Source organism: Oncorhynchus mykiss, chromosome 17, assembly GCF_057628025.1.
Source record: "Oncorhynchus mykiss isolate SJ-2025 chromosome 17, ASM5762802v1, whole genome shotgun sequence".
NCBI classification, from domain to species: domain Eukaryota; kingdom Metazoa; phylum Chordata; class Actinopteri; order Salmoniformes; family Salmonidae; genus Oncorhynchus; species Oncorhynchus mykiss.
This window is the reverse complement of record NC_143038.1, coordinates 60,374,676-60,392,245: the sequence shown is the minus strand read 5'-3', so window position 1 is coordinate 60,392,245 and position 17,570 is coordinate 60,374,676. Positions and strand designations below refer to the sequence as shown.

Below are 17,570 nucleotides of genomic sequence, written 5' to 3'. Positions count from 1 at the left end.
AATTAGAGACAACGATACCAGCTGCCTCTAATTGGGAATCATACAAATCACCAACATAGAAAACAAAACTAGAACCCCACATAGAAATACACAAACTAGATCACCCCCAGTCACGCCCTGACCCACTTCACCATAGAGAAACAATGGCTCTCAATGGTCAGGGTGTGACAGTGGCGATACGGACAAGTGGAATAAAATCTATGCTATGCAGACATACAGGTAACTGCCAAAATAAAGGAACACCAACATAAGCCCACTGGGCACATACTGGTTGAATTAACGTTGTTTCCACATCATTTCAATGAAATGACATTGAACCAACGCGGAATTAACATTGAATTGAAGTCTGTGCCCAGTGGGAAGTATCTTAATAGAGCATTGGACCACCACAATCCAGAACAACTATAATGCATCATAGCATTGATTTTTCAAGTGTCTGGAACTCTATTGGAGGGATGTGATACCATTCTTCCATGAGACATTTTTCAACCCAATTGTTGATTATGGTGGAAAACACGGTCTCAGGCGGCTCTACAGAATCTCCCATAAGTGTTCAATTGAGTTGAGATCTGGTGACTGAGACGGCCATGGCATATGGTTTACATCATTTTCATGCTCATCAAACCATTCAGTGATCACTTGTACCAGGTGGATGGGCGCATTATCATCCTGTGTGGGCTTAGCCATGGTAGCCAAAATAATGGACTGCCCAGCATTTTTATACATAACTAAGCATGATGCGATGTTAATTGCTTAATTTACTCAGGTACCACACCTGTGTGGAAGCACCTGACATCAATACACATTTTATCCCTCATTTACTCAACCGTTTTCATTATTTTGGCAGTTACCTGTACAGTATGTACAGAAGCTACAGTATATATAGCGTATGTCATTACATTTGAATCTCTTCACGTAATTGCATATTTTCTTGTTGGTTTCACTTTAAACAACATAAGAAAAACAGGTGGATTCTGAACATTGATTTAAGGTTGGTGCATCGTTTTACCCTGTGACATTTGGAGGGCTTTGGGAGATTACAGATCATTTTGAGCAGATCACTTTTGTATAGTTATTGACCATCGTTGCTCACCGCCTTTCAAAGTGTGTTGCATTATGAGGATAAAAATTGTCCGACTTGAGCCTACATGTCAACTGCATGAAATTTACAAAAAAGTAATGTGATCAAAGGTCATGATTGCCATCGACTGCAAGTTTCTGCAGTTGCTCTTGACCAACTTCATCCTCTACCTGCTTTGTGGAAGGTTCTATTAGCAACCAATCATTAGGATGTTTTTGATTAACCCACGCAAACGTGACCAAAGAAGTAGCTGAAACAGGAACCAACTTCGATGCAATTTATTGATTGTACAATGTACAACACATGTACAGTGCCTTGCGAAAGTATTCGGCCCCCTTGAACTTTGCGACCTTTTGCCACATTTCAGGCTTCAAACATAAAGATATTAAACTGTATTTTTTTGTGAAGAATCAACAACAAGTGGGACACAATCATGAAGTGGAATGACATTTATTGGATATTTCAAACTTTTTTAACAAATCAAAAACAGAAAAATTGGGCGTGCAAAATTATTCAGCCCCCTTAAGTTAATACTTTGTGGTGCCACCTTTTGCTGCGATTACAGCTGTAAGTCGCTTGGGGTATGTCTCTATCAGTTTTGCACATCGAGAGACTGACATTTTTTCCCATTCCTCCTTGCAAAACAACTCGAGCTCAGTGAGGTTGGATGGAGAGCATTTGTGAACAGCAGTTTTCAGTTCTTTCCACAGATTCTCGATTGGATTCAGGTCTGGACTTTGACTTGGCCATTCTAACACCTGGATATGTTTATTTTTGAACCATTCCATTGTAGATTTTGCTTTATGTTTTGGATCATTGTCTTGTTGGAAGACAAATCTCCGTCCCAGTCTCAGGTCTTTTGCAGACTCCATCAGGTTTTCTTCCAGAATGGTCCTGTATTTGGCTCCATCCATCTTCCCATCCATTTTAACCATCTTCCCTGTCCCTGCTGAAGAAAAGCAGGCCCAAACCATGATGCTGCCACCACCATGTTTGACAGTGGGGATGGTGTGTTCAGCTGTGTTGCTTTTACGCCAAACATAACGTTTTGCATTATTGCCAAAAGTTCCATTTTGGTTTCATCTGATCAGAGCACCTTCTTCCACATGTTTGGTGTGTCTCCTAGGTGGCTTGTGGCAAACTTTAAACAACACTTTTTATGGATATCTTTAAGAAATGGCTTTCTTCTTGCCACTCTTCCATAAAGGCCAGATTTGTGCAATATACGACAGATTGTTGTCCTATGGACAGAGTCTCCCACCTCAGCTGTAGATCTCTGCAGTTCATTCAGAGTGATAATGGGCCTCTTGGCTGCATCTCTGATCAGTCTTCTCCTTGTATGAGCTGAAAGTTTAGAGGGACGGCCAGGTCTTGGTAGATTTGCAGTGGTCTGATACTCCTTCCATTTCAATATTATCGCTTGCACAGTGCTCATTGGGATGTTTAAAGCTTGGGAAATATTTTTGTATCCAAATCCGGCTTTCACAACAGTATCTCGGACCTGCCTGGTGTGTTCCTTGTTCTTCATGATGCTCTCTGCGCTTTTAACAGACCTCTGAGACTATCACAGTGCAGGTGCATTTATACGGAGACTTGATTACACACAGGTGGATTGTATTTATCATCATTAGTCATTTAGGTCAACATTGGATCCTTCAGAGATCCTCACTGAACTTCTGGAGAGAGTTTGCTGCACTGAAAGTAAAGGGGCTGAATAATTTTGTACGCCCAATTTTTCAGTTTTTGATTTGTTAAAAAAGTTTGAAATATCCAATAAATGTCGTTCCACTTCATGATTGTGTCCCACTTGTTTTTGATTCTTCACAAAAAAATACAGTTTTATATCTTTATGTTTGAAGCCTGAAATGTGGCAAAAGGTCGCAAAGTTCAAGGGGGCCGAATACTTTCGCAAGGCACTGTATCTTCAGTTTGGGAGTGTGTGATATAGGGTTGGAGTTTATTTCTACATTAGAAAGAACAACTTTTATAAACAATGGCAACACTACCATGTTGCACTGAGCCTTTCTGTTGGAAAACCACACCATTGTCTGACTTTCGGCTGTCGCAGATGCACCTCCCCCGACTTCACTCAGAGACTTTCGTCTACAGTCGGTTGCTATCGCCTTGCCACTCACACCAGCCCAATGCTCTGAATAGTGTGTAATTAGGGGTTGAGCAGCACTGAGCATTTTCCTAATTAAATAGAAATGCCAAGCTCGTCAGACAGTGGCCAACGCAGCGTTTGAATGCCAACCACTGAAGCTATTTGTAAATAAAGTGTCAGTAAAGTGGGCCTGTCCTTACTCCAGAAATACACGTTCACAGCTTTCACTTTAGCTTTTGCTTATTGCACAAGCAATTTATTTAGACTTTTTCTGTTTTAGCTAAACTTTTTGTTATGCATTTCGCTTAACTAAATGCATAACATTTAGTGTGGTGAAAAAACTCACTTAAGATTGATTCTTATTTGGGCATGAAGTAATACTTAAAAGTAGTAGCCTGCCCAAAAGGTTGAAATAGTTTGCTCTTACACATTCAAAAATTAGGTCACAGTTTTGTTCCCCGGGTTGAAGTTACACATAATATACCTTCAGAGGTACACATATGATCTCCCATGATACTTTTTAGGCTACATGCGTATAAGGTAGGCTACCATCATCTGCTCTTTATGCTTGATTGATTGGTCTATCGACCAATAATATGGAGCTGTGACATCATCACTGACCGTCTGAGGGGGCTCGACATTGTCTTATGTCAGATGGCTTCACTCCTACCTAATGCTCATCTTGACGCAAGACAATGGGGGCTCCAACGCTTCAAAGGTAATTTAGATTTTGGCGCAAAGAGAGATGATTGTGCAATGGATGAACTGTCAACTAACAAACCAAGAATTAGAAAGCTGACTCAAGTATTTTTGGCTTGCTAAGGTGAGTCATTTGACACATTTTTACATGATTTGGTAGCAGACTAACTTAACTTAGCTAGCTAGTTATTGTTTTTAGCATCTTAATATAGCTTTCTAACAAAGTTTGTAACATTTTCTTATAGATCACAGGTCTGCTTCAATTATCTAACAGTAATATGTTGGGAGAGTCCTTTTAAGATATACAGTGCATTAATAAAGTATTCACACCCTTTGACCTTTTACACATTTTGTAGTGTTACAAAGTGGTATTAAAATTGATTTAATTCTCATTTTTGGTCAACAATCTGCACAAAATACTCTGTAATGTCAAAGTGGAAGAAATAAGATTTATTAAAGATAATGGAAAATGAAACACTAATATCTTGATTAGATAGGTATTCACCCCCCTGAGACAAAATACATGTTAGAAACACCTTTGGAATTGATTACAACTCTCTTTTTGGCTAGGGGGCAGTATTCGGAAGTTTGGATGAATGAGTTGCCCAAAGTAAACTGCCTGTTACTCAGGCCCAGAAGCTAGGATATGCATATAATTGGTAGTATTGGATAGAAAAACCTTGTAAGTTTCCACAACTGCTAAAATAATGTCTGTGAGTATAACAGAACTGATATAGCAGGCGAAAACCCGAGGAGAATCCATCCTGAATTATTTTTTTGGGAGGTGACACCATTTAAAATGCCTGTCTATGGGGATATCAATGGAATACCTCCCAGATTGTAGTTCATATGGCTTCCAGTAATGGCAACAGTCTTTAGAAAGAGTTTCAACCTTGTTTTTTGAAAAATTAGCTAGAATGTGTAGTTTTTCTAAGTGGCTCCCATTTTGGCTGTAGTGTTGTGGTGAGTCGGTGAGGGCGCACACTTCGTTATTTATCTCCGGTAATGAACATACTATTCTCCATCTTAAATGTTATCGTTTATTTACATATTAGGGTACCTGAGGATTGATTAGAAACTTTGTTTGACTTGTTTAGACTAAGTTTATTGGTAACTTTCGGGATTCATTTGTATGCATTTTGAACGAGGGAAACCGGTGGATTACTGAGTCAAGTGCGCCAAATAAACTGAATTTTTTTGGATATAAAGAAGGACTTTATCGAACAAACGGAACATTTGTTATGTAGCTGGGACTCTTGTGATTGCAACCAGAGGAAGATCTTCAAAGGTAAGTGATTTATTTTATCGCTATTTCTGACTTTCTTGACGCCTGTGCTTGGTTGTAAAATGTATGTAATGCTTTTGTATGCTGTGTGCAGTCCTCAGATAATTGCATGGTGTGCTTTCGCCGTAAAGCCTTTTTGAAATCTGACAAAGCAGCTGGATTAACAAGAAGTTAAACTTTTAAACAATGTAAGAAACTTGTATTTTCATGAATGTTTAATATTATTTAGCAATTTCACCGGATGTTGGCCAGGTGGGACGTACCATTCCATCTAGCCCAGAGAGGTTTGCACACCTGGATTGTACAATATTTTGCACATTATTCTTTTTAATATTCTTCAAGCTCTGTCAAGTTGGCTGTTTATCATTGCTAGAAAGCCATTTTCAAGTCTTACCATAGATTTGAAGCTGGTTTCAGTCAAAACTGGAAGTAGACCACTCAGGAACACTCAATGTCATCTTGGTAAGCAACTCCAGTGTAGATTTGGCCTTGTGTTTAACTTCTTATGGCTGCCATCCCGTTAACAGGATAATTGTCATCAACAACCGCTGAATTACATAGCGCCACATTCAAATAATATTACTACAAATATTTATATTCATGAAAGTGCAATGTATCAAAACACAGCTTAGCCTTTTGTTAAACCACCTGTCGTGTCAGATTTTGAAAATATGCTTTACAGCGAAAGCAATCCAAGCGTTTGTGTAAGTTTATCAATCTCTCTACAAAACATTATGTACACCTAGCATTAAGTAGCTTGGTCACAAAAATCAGAAAAGCAATCAAATGAATCATTTACCTTTGATAGTCTTCAGATGTTTTCACTCATGAGACTCCCAGTTACACAATAAATGTTCCTTTTGTTCCATAAAGATTATTTTTCTATCCAAAATACCTCCGTTTGTTTGACGCGTTATGTTCAAAAATCCACAGGAAAGAGCGGTCACGACAACGCAGACAAATTCCAAATAGTATCTGTAATGTCCACAGAAACATGTCAAACGTTTTTTATAATCTATCCTCAGGTTGTTTTTAAAATATATAATCGATAATATATCAACCCCAACTGTCTTTTTCAGTCAATGGCTGCCAAAACTCTGTTACGCATAAAAAACGTTGCTGGCACCCGGCCATACAATGACGCGATGTTATCTTTCTCGCTATTTTTTCAAAATAAAAGCCTGAAACTATGTCTAAAGACAGTTGACACCTTGAGGAAGCGATAGGAAAAGGAATCTGGTTGATATTGCTTTAAATGGAGCAAAGGCAGGCTATGGAACATGGAGATTTCAAAATAGAAGCCACTTCCTGGCTTGATTTTCCTCAGGGTTTTGCCTGCAATATCAGACAATATTTTGACAGTTTTGGAAACTTTAGAGTGTTTTCTATCCAATACTAATAATAATATGCATATATTAGCAATTGAGACTGAGGAGCAGGCCGTTTAGTTTGGGCAATTTATTCATCCAAGCTACTCAATACTGCCCCCCAGCCATAAGAAGTTAAGGTTATTGTTCTGCTGAAAGGTGAATTTGTCTCCTAGTGTTTGTTGGAAAGCAGACTGAACCGAGTTTTCTTCTAGGAATTTGGCTGTGTTTAGCTGTATTCCGTTTCTTTTTATCCTAAAAAACTCACTAATCTTTGCCGATGAAAAGCACAACATAACATGATGCAGGCACCACCATGCTTGAAAATAAGAAGAGTGGTACTCAATGATGTGATGTTTTTGATTTGCCCCAAACATAATGCTTGTATTCCGGACAAAATATATATTTATTTGCCCTTTTTTTTCAGTATTACTTAAGTGCCTTGTTGCAAACAGGACGCATGTTTGGAATATTTTTTATTCTGTACCGGTGTCGTGTCTTTGGCTATGCCGGATTAAGTGATATGACATGCTCTTCTATAAAATCCTTTCTCCGTAATTAATATTACCTGATTGAGCTAATCATGTAAATGTAATTAACTAGAGAGTTGGGGCACCACAAAATAATATTTATAGAGCTGTTATCTTCCGAATAAACTCTTAAAGACCTAGAAATATTTTACATCAATAGCAGTCAATATTAATCGTCACCTTAAATCAGTCTCATCTCAAAGTTGTAATTTCTTGGTTATCTTCACGAACCCTGGCTAACAAGTTGAATCAGCAATACAAAATTGGGTTTAATTATATGACAGCTTGTTACACAAAAGAAAAGGGGCTGGGTGTTAGTGAAAAAACGGGAAGACTGAGGGACAAAGGGAGAAGCTGTGCTATCGTAAATACACTATCTTATGCATTCTAAATTACCGCCCATTTGGAAAAGGAAAATGCAATAAATATTTACTCTGAGCTGCTCTTCGGTAGGTTGGTGGTAGATGGAAGGCCGTGTTGCCAAACCAAGTCCTTTGTCCTTTGATGAATGTCTCTGGCGGTCAATTGGGTACGTTGTAGTAACGTCGTTGTGTGGTAGACGGGATAATCTGTCTGTTCTTTCCTAGACCACGTTTGCAGCTGCTTTTGCTAACTCAACGGCTAGGTGGTATCACTTCTGTAGTGAATAAGAGTTCAAAGTTCATACCAGTCGCAACCCAAGCTCACGCTAAGGTTGGCTTAGTTCTGTAGTTGACATGTTAGTCCTTTTAACGCAGAGGCTGCAGACTTCACGTACTTGGAACAGGAGGTAACATTTTCGTGAAGGCTTTACATTGTGGAGCGAGAAGGGTGTGTTCGAAAAGTTTTGTAACCCATGTCTCTTCACAGGGGCGGGCCACTGATTGCAAATCTCTCATTTGGAAGCTAAAATGACTTTAATCTTTTCACCAATAATTTTATATTCAAACATTTAAATTGAACAACAATTCCATGTGAATCCGATAACTCTGATGTGTAGACTTTCCACTGTAGAGTTTGTCATCCTATCATCGATGAGAACGTCTCCGATGACAGCCGAACTGACATCATATTCAATAAGTACCACCGCATATGTTCAATTGGTCAGATTACCAGAATATAGTTCATTTACCTTCTGATATTCCTTCTGATGAATCTCTATGTTAACCAAGGGATTTTCAAATGTCACATCAGTAGGGTAGAGAGAGGAAAAAGGGGGGGAAGAGGTATTTATGACTGTCATAAACCTACCCCCAGGCCAACGTCATGACACCGGCTTCCTTCTTTTTACTCTGTCATTTAGACTATTATTGTGGAGTAACTACAATGTTGTTGATACATCCTCAGTTTTCTCATATCACAACCATTCAACTCTGTAACTGTTTATAAAAGCAGCATTGGCCTCATAGTGAAATCCCTGAACAGTTTCCTTTCTCTAATGCAACTGAGTTAGGAAGGACACCTGTAACTTTGTAGTGACTGGGGGAATTGATACACTATCAAAAGATTATTTAATAACTTCATCATGCTCAAAGTAATATTCAGTATTTGCTTTTTTATCATTTTTACACATCTACCAATCGGTGCACTTCTTTGCGAGGCATAGGAAAAAAAACGGGTCTTTGTGGATGAATCTGTGCTTAGAATTCACTACTTGACTGAGGGACATGTGTGGGGTACAGAGAAGGGGTAGTCATTAAAAAAATCATGTTACCAGTATTATTGAACACACAGTGAGTCCATTCAACTTATTATGTGACTTGTTAAGCACATTTTTGGTCCTGAACTTTTGTAGGCTTGCCATAACAAAGGGATTTGAATCCTTATCGACTTAAAATACATTTCAGGTTTTCATTTTTATTAATTTAGATTTTCGACAAACAAAATTCAATTTTGACATTGTGGGGTATTATGTGTTGATCAATTTTGGTAATTTTTTATTCAGGCTGTAACACAACAAAAGTTGCTCTGCAGGTAAAAAATGATATTCCTATTCATGGTTTAATTTACTTCTACTCAATGCCTTTTATGAAAATGCAATCAAAAACCTTCATGCAAGGCATCAGGTAGAAGGAAACTAATCCACAAATACGATTATAGTCTTCATGAATTTGATCAAATAATATTTAAGCCCAGGCAGGACTTTACCAGCATATTACTAGGTTGTTAAAACACTAACTAGCAGGTATTATACTAGTTATAACTTAAACTAGCTACAGTATATCACAAATATGGTTTATGCATGATTGAGAATGTAGTCTCAGTGGACATGGAAGTATGACATTTTCCAGCATCCCTAGCTAGTCATACATGGATAAAGACTAGCCTGGTTAAATAAAATACATAAATACATACAAATATATGGATAAAGACATGTTATGATCCCTCTACATATGAAATCATCCAACCTGTGGGAGTCCATGTGCAAGGACATTATTGTTCCTGAAGAACAAATGAATCCTCTATTTCAGTTTGGCTTCTGAGTTTACTGCATTTCTCCTCTAGTGTGAATATCCAATTTTCACAACACAAAAGGCTGAATATGAATTGTGACTCTGGGAGGACGGACACTCAATCAGGCTTTACTAATTAGGAGGGCACCTTTTCAACACATTACAAGGGAGGGGAGACAGGAGGGAGGTTTTGAAATGAATCACTCAGGTTTATTAATAGGGTATCTGCTCTGTATCGCCAGACAACATTATGAGACGTGAACTATCAGAGGTTAGCTTCATCAATCACTAAACTGTAGACATCAATTGGGCCCAGCTTTTGGAAACACTCTTTATTTGTGGGAATTGAAGAACGGAAAGGACATGGAAGTTGGTTAAGGAACTCAATTAGGTATGCCTAAATTAGGTATGCCTAAAACAGATATGAAACCCAACGAGATTGAATTACATAAATCTTATAATAAAAAGGCATCAATCTGTTCACGCTACACTGGCAGGTAATGGTAATACAATTATGTTAATGAAGAGGGGTGGAGGTTGAAGTGGTCTGCTCGTTAGGGATGTGAGTCATGAGATTTCACTGTTATAAGAACAATAACATGTTTCTTTTCATCACAATATTCAAATTTACAATAGACTGGTTTGTTTGTAGCAACAAAACAGAGATGTGTGGAACTATGTAAACGTAACATGTAAAGTGTTGGTCCCATGTTTCAGGAGCTGAAATAAAAGATCCCAGAAATGTTCCAAAAGTTCCAAAAGCTTATTTCTCTCAAAAGTTTGTACTCAAAAGTACAAATTTGTTTACATCCCTGTTAGTGAGCATTTCTCCTTTGCCAAGATAATTCATCCACCTGAGGTGTGGTATATCAAGAAGCTGATTAAACAGCATGGCCATTACACAGGTGCACCTTGTGCTGGGGACAATAAAAGTCCACTCTAAAATGTGCAGTTTTGTCACACAACACAATGCAACCGATGTCTCAAGTTTGAGAGCTTGCAATTGGCATGCTGACTACAGATGTTTATTTCTCTACCATAAGCCGCCTCCAACGTTATTATAGAGAATTTGGCAGTATGCCCAACTGGCCTCACAACCGCAGACCACGTTTAACCACGCTAGCCCAGGACCTCTACATCCGGCTTCTTCACCTGTGGGATCGTCTGAGACCAGCCACTTGGACAGCTGATGAAAGAATGAAAGAATTTAATCCCAGGGAAGCTCATCTGCGTACTCATCATCCACCAGGATTTTGACCTGAGTGCAGTTCGGCTTCGTAACCAACTTCAATGGGCAAATGCTCACTTTCGATGGCCACTGGCATGCTGGAGAAGTGTGTTCTTCACAGATGAATCCCGGTTTCAACTGTACTGGGCAGATGGCAGACAGTGTATATATGGCGTCGTGTGAGTGAACGGTTTGCAGATGTCAACATTGTGAAAAGAGTGCCAGATAGTGGGGGTTATGGTATGGGCAGGCATAAGCTATGGACAACGAACACACCTCATGTTTCAGCATGGTAATGTTGCAAGGATCTGTACACAATTTCAAGAAGCTGAAAATGTCCCACTTCTTCCATGGCCTGCATACTCAGCAGACGTCACCCATTGAGCCTGTTTGGGATGCCCTGGAATTACGTGTATGACAGCGTGTTCCAGTTCCTGATAATATTCAGCAACTTCTCACAGCCATTGAAGAGGAGTAGGACAACATTCCACAGGCCCTGATCGACTGCCTGACCAAGGAGATGTGTTGCACTGCATGTGGCAAATGTTGGTCACACCAGATTCTGACTGGTTTCTGATCCACGCCCCTACATTTGTTTAGGTATATTTGACCAATAGATGCATATCTGTTTTCCCGGTCATGTGAAATCCATAGATTAGGGTCTTATCCGACTGATGTCTATGAACTGTAACTCAGTCAAATCTATGAAATTGTTGCATGGTGCGTTTCTATTTTTGATTAAGTATAATTTTCGTCTCCAACGTTTATTGAAAACAAATACATTTGCACAATGAGCACTTGTTGTTTCTCAAATACATTGTTACAGTTGTTGTTTAGCTAGTGAATTTCAGCCATATTAGCATAAACATGACATCAATCAAAACACCTCAAAACAAGACATGATGTCAATAACAAGATACAACAAGCTAAAACGAGTCACTTACAATTCCACCACGAGGCAGCTTCTTGTCATTGTAGCTAGCTATCTGGATATCCAGAATCACAAGAACAGACATCTGCCCCATTGAAGCAAATGCATTGTTTTCGTGACGTTCTCAGCTAACCCATATATAGGCGACATCAACTATATTTTCATGCAAACTAACTTTCACCAAATGTATACGTGACGCACTACAAACGTAAACTAGTTGTTGAATTAAACATAGGCCTAGCTAGGTTGGAGATCCTTAAAAAATAATAATGCCATGTAAAAGAGCTCCACAGCCAGTGGTATGATTCTGACATACAGAATGAGCATGTGTGTCCCTCCTTGAATACTATCATCAAGGAGTAAACACTTTTTCTGTGCATAGGTTTGTGATTTCTCTTGACGTGCGTAGACAGTTTGCCATACTGAGTAGGATGTAACTACCCACCGGGATAATTATGTTTGAGATTGCCACAAGACTCCTGATTCCAATGCCCGCCTACAACTTCCAGGCCCTGGGTCTCGATAAATCAATGCAGTATGAATTTAATTTACACCATAACTACATCGATAATGTTATAATCTAAAATAAAATTGTTATTTTTCTTCATCTGAACCAACTGCAGCTTGGTGGCAGAGAAAATAATAACTTTGCAGCACCTTGAATATGGGTACAAGTGGATTGCCTTGAATCTCCCGTCTTGAAATCAAATCAAATCAAATGTGATTGGTCACATACACATGGTTAGCAGATGTTAATGCGAGTGTAGCTAAATGCTTATGATTGTAGTTCCGACAGTGCAGTAATATCTAACAAGTAATCTAACAATTTCACAACAACTACCTTATACCCACAAGTGTAAAGGGATGAATAAGAATATGTACATAGAAATATATGGATGAGCGATGGCCGTGCGGCATTGGCAAGATGCAGTAGATGGTATCGAGTACAGTATATACACATGAGATGAGTAATCTAGGGTATGTAAACATTATATAAATTGGCATTGTTTAAAGTGACTAGTGATACATTTATTACATCCAATTATTAAAGTGGCTTGAGATTTGAGTCTGTATGTTGATGTTTAACAGTCTGATAGCCTTGAGATAGAAGCTGATTTTCAGTCTCTCGGTCCCAGCTTTGATGCACTTGTATTGACCACCTTCTGGATGATAGCGGGGAGAACAGGCAGTGGCTCGGGTGGTTGTTATCCTTGACAATCTTTTTTGCCTTCCTGTGACATTGGGTGATGTATGTGTCCTGGAGTGCATGACATTTGCCCCCGGTGATGCATTGTGCAGACCACACTATCCTCTGGAGAGCCTTACAGTTGTGGGCGGAGAAGTTGCCAAACCAGGCTGTGATACAGCCCGACAGGATGCTCTCAATTGTGCATCTGGAAAGGTTTGAAAGTTTTCGGTGACAAGCAACATTTCTTCAACCTCCTGAGGGTGGACCATTTCAGTTTGTCCGTGACGTGCACGCCGAAGAACTTAAAACTTTCCACCTTCTCAACTACTGTCCCGTCAATGTGGATAGGGAGGTGATCCTTAGGCTTAGGTTTCCTGAAGTCCACGATCATCTTCTTTGTTTGTTGATGTTGTTGTTAAATTTGTCTGGGAGCAAGACGTTGGTGTCCGTGACAGGGCTGGTTATCTTTTTGTAATTTGTGATTGACTGTAGACCCTGCCACATACGTCTCATGTTTGAGTCGTTGAATTGCGACTCTACTTTGTCTCTATACTGACACTTAGCTTGTTTGATTGCCTTGCGGAGAGAATAGCTATACTGTTTGTATTCGGTCATGTTTCCAGTCACCTTGCCATGATTAAAAAAAGTGGTTTGCGCTTTCAGTTTTGCGCAAATGCTGCCATCAATCCATGGTTTCTGGAATCCGATTGGTCGGACCAGCGTTGAACAGACCTGAGCACAGGCGTTTCCTGTTTTAGTCTCTGTCTATAGGCAGGGAGCAACAAAATGGAGTCAGTCAGATTTGCCGAAAGGAGGGCAGGGGTGTGTTTTGTATGCGTCATGGAAGTTAGAGTAGCAATGATCCAGAATGCTGCCAGCTCAAGTCGCACATTCGATATGCTGATAAAATTTAGGGAGCCTTGTTTTCAGTTTAGCTTTGTTAAAAACCCCAGCTACAATAAATGCAGCCTCAGGATATGTGGTTTCCAGTTTACATAGAGTCCAATGAAGTTCTTTCAGGGCCGTTGAGGTGTATCTCCCCCCGCTTGGGGGAGATATACACCACTGTGATTATAATCGAAGAGAATTCTCTTGGTATATAATGCGGTCGGTATTTGATTGTATGGAATTCTAGGTAATGTGAACAAAAGGACTTGAGTTCCTGTATGTTGTTATGATTACACCACAAATTGTTAATCATAAGGCATACACCCCTGCCCTTCTTTTCACCAGAGATATATTTATTTCTGTTGGCGCGATGCGTGACGAAACCGGGTGGCTGTACCGACTCTGATAACATTTCCAGAGTGAGCCATGTTTCCGTAAAACAGAGAATGCTACAATCTCTGATGTCTCTCTGGAAGCCAACCCTTGCTCAAATTTCATCTACCTTGTTGTCAAGAGACTGGACATTGGTGAGTAATATACTCGGGAGAGGTGAGCGATGTGCATGTCTATGGAGCCTGACCAGGAGGCCGCTCCGTCAGCCCCTTCTGCGGCGCTGTTGTTTTGGGTCTGTTACTGGGATGAAATCCATTGTCCTGGGTGGTGGTCCAAACAGAGGATCCGCTTCGGGAAAGTCGTATACCTGGTCGTAATGTTAGTAAGTTGACGTTGCTCTTATATCCAATAGTTCTTCCTGGCTGTATGTAATAAGACTTAAGATTTGCTGGGGTAACAATGTAAGAAATAATACATAAAAAACTAAATACTGCATAGTTTCCTAAGAACGCGAAGGGAGGCGACCATTTCTGTTGGCGCCATCTGTAGAACAATGACATGCAAAGACCTAACTCAATAAAACAGTCCAGGAACATGTCTAAGCTTAATAGGTAGGTTGTGTAAGGGACTGAATACATCAATTATTCTAACAGATATACAGTAAGTAGCTCTGAGCTACTATGTCTCAGTGATCTTATCCATGTCTCTTGTAAACCCAGTCTTTTTCTCTGCTTTTCCTTGTGACTAGGTTTAGTGGAATTTTGACAGGAATCATAGAGGCCTATATATTATTGTCTTTAGCATTCTCCTCTAAGGTAGTGTTGTGGGTCTTCCAGTAAACTCATGATGAATGTGTTTGATTGTTCAGGTGCCATAGTCCCATGGGTAATAAGTTAAACACAGCTCTTGAGGGGCATGTCAAAACTGATAGATATGACCACGCTCAACAAACAATTATTTTTGAAGCTGGTATTCCAACTGAATAAGTCATTATGAATGATGTGTTTCATAGTGTGACTGTAAAAGTTAGTCCCATGTTGAGCAAAGGCCTTTGGGTCATGTAGACCATAAGAATCGCTACAAATCTAAACCTAAAAGTATTGTTTAAATCAATTCTAATTTTATTTGTCACATGCTTTGTAAACAACAAATGTCGACTAACAGTGAAATGCTTCCTTACCTACCAAAAATGCAGAGAGAAAAAGAGAAAAATAATAGAAAAACAATAATGAAGAAGAAATACACAGTGAGTAACAATAACTTGTCTTTCCCTTAAGTATTTACACCCCTTGACCTTGACATTATGTGGTATTGGTTGTAGGCCAGTGACACAAAATCCCAATTTAAATTCAGGCTGTAACACAACAAAATGTGGAAAAAGGGCTATTATGTTTGATTTTTACATTTTTATTTGACAAATTAATACTAATGAAAAGCTGAAATGTCTTGAGTCAATAACTATTCAACCCCTTTGTTATGGCAAGCCTAAATAAGTTCAGAGTAAACATTTGCTTAACAAGTCACATAATAAGTTGCATCGACTCGTATCCATGTGCAATAATGGTGTTTAACATGAATTTTGAATGACTACCTCATCTCTGTACCCCTCACCTACAATTATCTGTAAGGTCCATCAGTCGAGAAGTGCATTTCAGACACAGATTCAACTACAAAGACCAGGGAGATTTTCCAATGCAAACACGGGCAATTACACTTTGGATGGTGTATCATTTCTCCAGTCACTACAAAGATACAGGCGTCCTTCCTAACTCAGTTGTCGGAAAGGAAGGAAACCCCTCAGCGATTTCTCCATGCGGCAAATGGTGACTTTAAAACAGTTACAGAGTTTAATGGCTGTGATGAGAGAACTGAGGATGGATCAATAACATTGTAGTTACTTCGCAATACTAACCTAAATGACAGTGAAAAGAAGGAAACCTGTACAGTGACGATGGGTGAGAAAAAAATATGTAATAAATTTTGAATTCAGGCAGTAACGCAACAAAATGCGAAATAGTCAAGGGGTATGAATACTTTCTGAAGGCATTGTACACGGGGTACAGTACCGAGTCAATGTGCAGGGGTACGAGATAATTGAGGCAGATATGTATATATAGGTAGGGGTAAAGTGATGAGGCAACAGGATGGACAATAAGCAGTAGCAGCAGCCTACTTCATCATTCGAAAGAGTTAGTGCAAAAGGGGGTCAATACAGATAGTCCAGGTAGCTATTTGGTTAACTATTTAGGGGTCTTATGGCTTGGGGGTAGAAGCTGTTCAGGCTCCTATTGGTTCCAGACTTCGTACATTGGTACCGCTTGCCATGCGGTAGCAGAGAGAGCAGTCTATGACTTGGATGGCCGGAGTCTTTTACAATTTGTAGGGCCTTCCTCTGACACCGCCTCAGGTCATGGATGGCAGGGAGCTTGGCCCCATTGTTGTACTGTTCCACACACATTACCCTCTGTAGCGCCTTGCGATCAGATGCCAGGCAGTTGCCATACCAAGTTGTGATGCAGCCAGTCAATATGCTCTCAATTTGCGCAGCTGTATAACTTTTTGAGGATCTCAGGACCCAGGCCCAAACTTTTCAGCCCCGTCGATATGCTCGACCCTCCATTTCCTGTAGTCCACGATCAGCTTCTTTGTCTTGCTGACGTTGAGGGAGTGGTTGGTGTCCTGGCATCACACTGCCTGGTCACTGACCTAATCCCTATAGGCTGTCTCATCGTCGACAGTGATCAAGCCTACCACCGTCATGTTGTCTGCAAACTTATGATGTTGGAGTCGAAGGCAGCCACGCTGCCGTGGTTAAACAAGGAGTACAGGAGGGGATTAAGCATGCACCACTGAGGGGCCCCGTGTTTAGCGATAATCATTTAGACAGGTTACCTTTGCGTTCTTTGGGCACAGGGACTATGGTGGTCTTCTTGAAGCATGCTCACCTGGTAGGCTCGCAGACGTTGCCTTTAATCCATGGCTTCTGTTTGAATTTTGTTGTTTGCTTATGGCGTTATGCAGCTCGTTGACAGCCCTACACAGCTTGTTCTTGTGTTATAATGTATTATATTATAAGATATAAAATAAGTTTGCTTTTGAGGTGCAGAATAACACAGATTTCTCTGGTCCTCTATGACGAGACAAATTCATGACTGTTTTATGTTGGCTCTATACTAGCATTAGCATTAATTTGTACTGCTTCTCTTCAACAAAGCCATTGTTGTCAGGCAGATAGGTGTTGCAGATCATGGTGACTTGAACAAGGAGTGAAATGTAATCTGTAACAAAGAAGCTTTCGACAATGAATATTGAGCCCTTGGCACTGAGTTGTGGGCTACAGGTCAAACTATGGCAATATTTTACATTTATATGACCTTAAGGGAATAGTTTCTAGCTCTTGGATCAATAAAAATGAGAGCATTGTGGCAGAGAGGGAACTTGTACATCGATAAGCCACAAATTGGATCGGCCTCATAAATTCAAGAGCCCTCAGGAGTGGCCAT

General features: G+C 39.8%; 1 protein-coding gene across 2 annotated transcripts in view; it reads left to right on the top strand.

Annotated features, from left to right (window-relative positions):
• The window catches only part of LOC110494603 (E3 ubiquitin-protein ligase PDZRN3-B), a 562,549-nt gene that overhangs the window by 263,927 nt on the left and 281,052 nt on the right, over window positions 1-17,570 (top strand). The gene's annotated exons all lie outside the window — the stretch shown is intronic.